The 7,010-nt window shown below is 34.0% G+C and overlaps 1 pseudogene; it reads left to right on the forward strand.

The window, feature by feature from the left end:
* Window positions 1-1,423: 1,423 nt before the first annotated feature.
* The window catches only part of LOC119641783, an 8,110-nt pseudogene continuing 2,523 nt past the window's right edge, over window positions 1,424-7,010 (forward strand).

Here is a 7,010-nt window from a genome sequence, read left to right on the forward strand (position 1 = left end):
GTCTTCTTCTTCTTTTTAAAATCCGATTGGCATTGCCAATCTATAGCCTAGCCACAATACTGACATACGATCTTATCAGCGTAACTTACGTATGCATTTACTTATACATATGGCTTTAAGCGTAAGGAGTAAGTTTGAGTTGTTATCGTTCTGATAAGGGCTTTGATGTTTCCATTGTTATTGATAATTATGCTTATGTTGGTAGTGATATTGATCGATATGTTGAGGTATGGGGTTTGGGTTATAGTTACGATTATGTATCATGGCTTTCAAATGTTGAGTATATTTCGAGTTCCATTGCAAGGTTGACTGTTTGTGTTACGGTTTGTGGTCGCGTATATAGTTTGTTTATATTGAACGTTAATAGTGTTTTTGAATATTGTGAGTGCGTAATTTTCATTTTATTTTAGTGACAACCGCACATTGCGCTGCAGTTGGATTGCTGTCTAATTTCTCTTTTTGTAGGTTGTTTAGCTGGCCTATTAGAGTAACGATCTTGTGTTTGCAATTTTGTATGTTACCCGTTTCGTGTATATTTGATAATATATTGAAATTCGCTCTTCGCAGATACGGGCCGTATCGCTTGATCGTGGTTTTTCTAAGAGAAATACTTTTCCACGTTTTCACTTCAACATGCTTTTATTTACAATTAATTTCCTTAAGAGTAGGATTATTCACAATTTTTTTTTTTTTTTGGCAATACTCTGGATTTTTCAACTCAAATATTCTTTTTGAATTAACTCTGCCATTCGCAAATATTCCATCTATATACATTCATTTGTACTACAGCAACAAGGTATAGTATTTATTTGTGATGAAAGAGCAAAATGTAATACTTTCTCTTCTTTGCAATTTATTTACTCTAGTTTAAATTTAAATTTTATTTAATTATTCTTCGTTCTGGTTGTTTTTGACAGCATATGATTTCGCTTTGTTTTTATAAACACGTCAGTCTGTGTGTTGTGGTTTGCTTGTCAAAATCGACGCGCTCAATAATTGTGAAGGCTTACCAAAAACTCAGGTAAAGCACAACGAAACGAAAACTACATGTTTAACTAAATTCAAATACACACGGTCAACTGTACTTTGACAGTTCATGCGCCGCGCACAGCGCTGAACACAAGCATAGTATGTAGCTCTTAAGGTGTGTGATCGAATGAAAATTCATTCTACCGTGGCATTTTATATACTATCATAGCCAGGGTTTTGATGTAACGCACAATCCAAGATTCGGTAAGGGCACAAAGCAGATATATAGTACGACAATTATGCCCAGAGTGGGTGTTTACGAAAATAGAATAAAATAATAATAATAAAAGAAGTACACTATTATTACAGGGGAATTACGATACACACTCTTTGAATTTTCATCAATGAGCATCTACCGCCACTTTTTCTGAAGCTGAACGCTTTAGTCAGGAAAATGAAGAATAATGGTAAAATTACCAAATTCAAGATCTTCAGCAAAGATTTGCCCAAAGTAGGTTTTACAATCAATGATGGCACTATGACTTCGTATGATTTTTACATTTTGCTAAACAAGTCTAATCTTTGTCCAATATCTTGTTTATTCTTCGTGTTATATCTCAACTTTTGTTAAACTTATTGTAGTTGGTTTCTTTATGTGATTTGTAATATGTATTCCCTAGTAATAGAGAAAAAAAAATTTTTATGTTTGGATAATAGACTAGGTTCAACAAGCCTTTACTTTTTGTCGAGCGAAAAAACCCAATATTCATGAGACTCTCTGTACATCTCTGTCTCCAAAAGTTAAACTTATTGTTCGCTCCTGATGACGCAAATTGAGTACTGTATTGAAGTCTTTTCGGGGTGTTCAAGGTATTGCAGGAAAATGAGTAGGCGATTGATTTTTTTGATTTATTTATTTATTTTTTTTTTTTTTTGTCAATCGAGTCAGTTCTGATTTGAGTTTGCAGTGATTAGTTTTGTTTTTTTGAACTGTGAAAAAGAAGAAAGAAAAAAGACAGAAAAACTTGGAAGAGTTCCCTATTTTATTTATGAAAAGAACAAAATTGACTTATACGATTTACCAGATTATGAAAACCGCAACAAGTGCATTAATTCGCCTCGTATTATAATTGCATCGAATTGGAAATGATTCATAAGTAAAGAAGTTCAGAGCGGTTATGTTCTTGTTAAAATTGTTTCGAGTTTAGTTCCTGTCTAAAATCTATGCCGTAGCCGACGTAAGCCGTATGAATATAAAAGGTTTATGCCACTTAAGATTCAGGCGTATCCATGTATATCATTTGAGCCCTGTCTTACAATCAAATCGACATTGAAAAAAAACGAAGATGTTATAGTCAAAGCCGGCATGTTTCCAACTTCTTATTGATCCTTTAAATCAGCATCCAAATGGTTTTGTCAGCTCTTACTACATCTGCCTTGTTAATTTCGCGTTTGCAGAGGCATCGTAGTTCCGAAACCCTTGGTGAAAGTTTAAAAGTTCAGCAAAGCAGCGGCGATTTGCATTTATCTAAATAGAAGCACGAATGCACATTCGGCGTGACTTAAAATAGGTGAATTGTAATATATTGGTAATTAAATTAGCTACTTAATGTTAAATTTTAGTTCATATTTTGACATAAACATCATTTAGAGATTTTGACTATTACACAATTGTCATTAATTCGTTTAATCATTTTGTTTATTCTTAATATTAAAATGTTTGTTAACTAATTTAGTTTGTTTGATACTGGCTGGCGAAGTAGGTTTTTCCATTATACGCTCACACAGACAAACTTCCACTTACAGCACATATATATTATAAAAGTTCTTTAGGGCAAATTTCTCTTTTGAACTCCCCAATTTCGGCGAGCTAGTCAGATTCTGTTTAGAGCCCTTTAAGTATGCTACAGTATAACTTATCCAAACTTCAAAGTATTGTTAACCGTATAACACGTTTTGTTTATAGTGTCAAAATCGTCCTACTTTCATGCTTTCTTAAAATTCTCGTTTCTCAAGTATCTAAAATCGAGGTTGCTTATTTACCTCTACAAAACCATTCTAACTCCATCCCGAAGCCTTTTAATTGAACAAATGGAGGGAGTTCTTTAGATGAAATCCTGTCAAATATGTTCATGTTTACGTGCCTCTAAAAATCTTTCCTTTTTATTTTTGCGATAGATCCGTCCGTAGTTTGTCCATTCAGTTTTTATTATTTGTCAGAATATTCTATATTTTATGCATGTCAGCTTGTTTGTATATATAAGCATATGTATATTATATGTACAAGTTGATGAAACCCGTCTCATTATGTTGAGGAGTTTATTAAAACTGAAAATCTCTTGCATCCTAAGTTAAAAAGTTAAAAACTACTTCATCCAAAAATGATATTTAATATAAACTGATATTTAATACTATAATAAAAGTGCGGAGTTTCTGGATTTGTCATGTCAACAATCCAGACATTAACGCAGCGTTTTTATTATGCTGTAGCCCGGATCAACACAGTCAGTGTTTGCTGGGTTAACTTACATGCATATGATCATATAATAACCGTTTGTCCGTTCATGGTATTAATTTTCATTGTTTATTTGCATTTTGGAATATTTTATAATTCATGCATGTTAGCCTTTTTGTATGTATATGCATGTGTACATTGTATGTATATGCTTACGATTATGCAATTATCGTTAGCACATTTATCTTATTAAAGAAGCCTGTGAAGAACGACTTGGGATATTGGAAAATTTTTCGATGTTTCTCGAGGAATGTTAAACAATGAAAATTTTTCTTAAATTGTTGAAATTGGATATATTACACGTCGGTCAATTATTCCCGAGATGCCTATAGATGTGGTTTCTAATAAGAAACCTGTATCATTTTTAGAAGGCGCCAATCATCAAATGAAACGTCTCAACATTTCATTTCTTTTCAATGTCTGTTTAGTAGTTGCAATGGGCTTGGTTACATTACTTTTGCTTTTTTAAAAAAAATGAGAAACACAAACTTTTTGCGACGATGCCGTAGTAGACATCCCAAACAGGCGGTTACATATCAGAACATAAAAAATGCTTCATTCTAAAGATATCCGTTCTTTTGAACTGGATTGTCTATCCACAGTTGATCACAAGTATGGTACGACAGATCAGCTCAATAGCAAAATATCATGAACTGAAGTTTGAATTGTTTCCTCTTTCAGTCTACTCTCCAATTCTGTCAACGGCCATTGTCTATTTGCAAATCTCAAAACTGTGCTCTACGAAAATGATTTGATTCAAATGACAGGGTCTTTGCGGAAACTGAGGCATACTTTTAAAGTCTTAACAAATTGTTCTATAAAAAGAGGTATCGAAATGTTGAAAAAAGCATATGTTCATGAATGAAATCGCACTTAGTAAAGAAGTTTTTTTCTTATCAAGTTCCGAGAATATTGAATAATTTCTAATATAGTTAACTAAATTGTATAAAGCACACGGATAGGGATATTTGGAAATGTAAGTGAATCCTCAAAAAAGTGCTGAAAATTTCTACATATATTGTTGTGGGATACCTATTTGAACTTTTGCATAAATGTTTATCGAGGTCATACAAAACGATGGAGTTAAAACGGTGGCCGTCATTGCCAAATAAAAAAATAATTTTTGAAATACAACTTCCTGGCTGTTTTTCATATAAAATTTCTACTGTTTATGGTTCATGTACAACTCCCAGGCAGTTTTTCTTATAAATATTCACCTTTTTTTGGTATACACAACTATACAACTCCCAGTACATTAATGTCGGCATATTTTATCTGCGTGAATATGATACTATCATCCGGAGCTGACATGTATAAACGATTTATTATGAACACTTTTTAGGATATAAGCATGTTTTCAATTTAATAAATTAAATTAAATTGTCACCTCAGCAATACATCACGTCTTTCTTTTCATCAACGGTATTCTGTTTAAAGTGCTTGAAAAAGCAAAAAAATCCTCCATAATTAACACAAGTTTATGTGCTCGTGTTACTTTCTTGACAGAGGATTAAACAATACTAATACCACGTTTGTCCATCTCACCAGCCCAATGAACTTTTACTGTTCGTGATGCTAAATGTTAGAATGCCATACCAGTGAGCCTGAATTCCTCCAATGATTCTTTGAATACGCTTAGAAGAAAATTGACCGCCCTGCTAGACGCATAATGTATATTTTGTTGCTAATAGGAATTGAAGATTACGGAGTTTATAGAGTAAGATAATTACATTAGCTAGGTGATTTGTACCCTCACTTATGGTATAGTTTCTTTTCACTCAATTGTATTATAGTGTCTATGACTTTATGGTTACATTTGAGTATAACAAATGAGTGAGAATATATATATGTAGTAAGTATAAGATGTAATAGCATATATGCATAATTCTTACATTTATATAAAGTGTCATATCATTTCGCCATTAAAGTTTTAAATGGGAAAATTATTGCGAATTTAAAACGCGTCTCCAACTTGGTAGTGAAATTTTTTTTAGTAAAAAAACTAAGATCTTCTCTTCACGGCTTTTCGTTGCCTTAGTAAATTATAATAAACGAATCTGTATATCTTTACATAACGATATCTCGATGCTACAGATTTTCCCATAACGCTGGGTTTGCATCGAAATGTCATCACACTTTAAAGATCTAAGGTCACTAGTATCAAACAATGGTTCCTGAAACGGAGGGCGTCAAAACCGCAAACTGAATTATGATTTCACTATAATTTATTTACTTTAATTTTTAAATTTAAATGATTTGCAGTTGCAACCCAAACATCTTATCGGAAGCTTTGATGTACCCGAACCACTAAAACGGGCGTATGTTACTGCGAGTCTGAAAGAAAAATAAAACATAAGCAAATACGTGAGTCGCTTTCAAACACTTTTAGATTTAGAGGAGATGGAGTGTTTTGTTAATCCCTGCATGTATGACTGTGAACGAGCGCATTTCACACGTGAGGGAGAGTATTTAGCTCTGGACATAGAAAATCTTTCCGAACGCCGTCCTGCGTTGGTAATTGGAGACATTGTTAAAGCCAAAAACCCTTGGCCCGACGACGAAATACCGAACGCATGTGTACAGAAAGCAGTGATACAGAAAATGCTTTTCAATCGCATCCTGCTTAAATTCAATGCCAACTTTCAGCGAAAATGTAACGGCGAAGATTATCGTTTAGAATTTTATTTCCGCTATGATAACCTTAAGCAATACTACGCCATCTCACGAGCGGCTGAAAATTTAGGCGAACAGTTCTTGTTTCCCTCCCGAGCACAGACGCGTGGTTGCCCACAATTGGATATAAAATTAAATGATGAGGAAAACCTCTTGTTAGGCAATTGCCGATTGTCATGAAACTCTTTTTCTTTCCTCGCCGCTGAGGATTTAAATTCTTTTTAGACAAAGAAAAAAAAATAAAAAAAAATTCACAATAGAAGGAAACGTCGCGTCGGTTGTCTAGCGTCCGTCTGTCCACCGTAAGTCCGTCTGTCACCGTCTGGAGTCTTCCCTAACGTGCCATCATATGCACACCCTCCCCTTTTTCCAGCCACAGCGGTGGCAGCGCGCGCTTAGCCACGCATTGGGGAAACAAACAAAATTAGATAGCTTAAAAATAACTTACAGTACAAGTATGGTGGTGGTGGTGATGGTGATCGTTCACTTGATGAATATTATCACTTTCACTGTCGGCTGCAGCTATGACAATGCTACCAATAAATCGTTGCTGTTGTTGTTGCTTCTGCCGTTCTACTGGTGAATCTTTAACAACTGTCGGCGAATGCTTCACAGGATAACCAAAGGCTGAGAATGGTTGATGTGACACCCTATCGGTAATTGTTGGCTGTTGCCGTAAATGCTGTTGATAATTAACACGTCGTTGTTGCTGTTGCTGTTCACCTTCTTTTAATTTTATTTATTTCTTTTGCACTAAATTAAATCAAAGTTTATTTCGATCTTCTTGTTAATTTTTAATACTCATGTTAATTTTCACATCTCTTTTATAATAAATTAAATCAAAGTTTAGTTC

Source organism: Glossina fuscipes, unplaced genomic scaffold (genome assembly GCF_014805625.2).
Source record: "Glossina fuscipes isolate IAEA_lab_2018 unplaced genomic scaffold, Yale_Gfus_2 177, whole genome shotgun sequence".
NCBI lineage: Eukaryota > Metazoa > Arthropoda > Insecta > Diptera > Glossinidae > Glossina > Glossina fuscipes.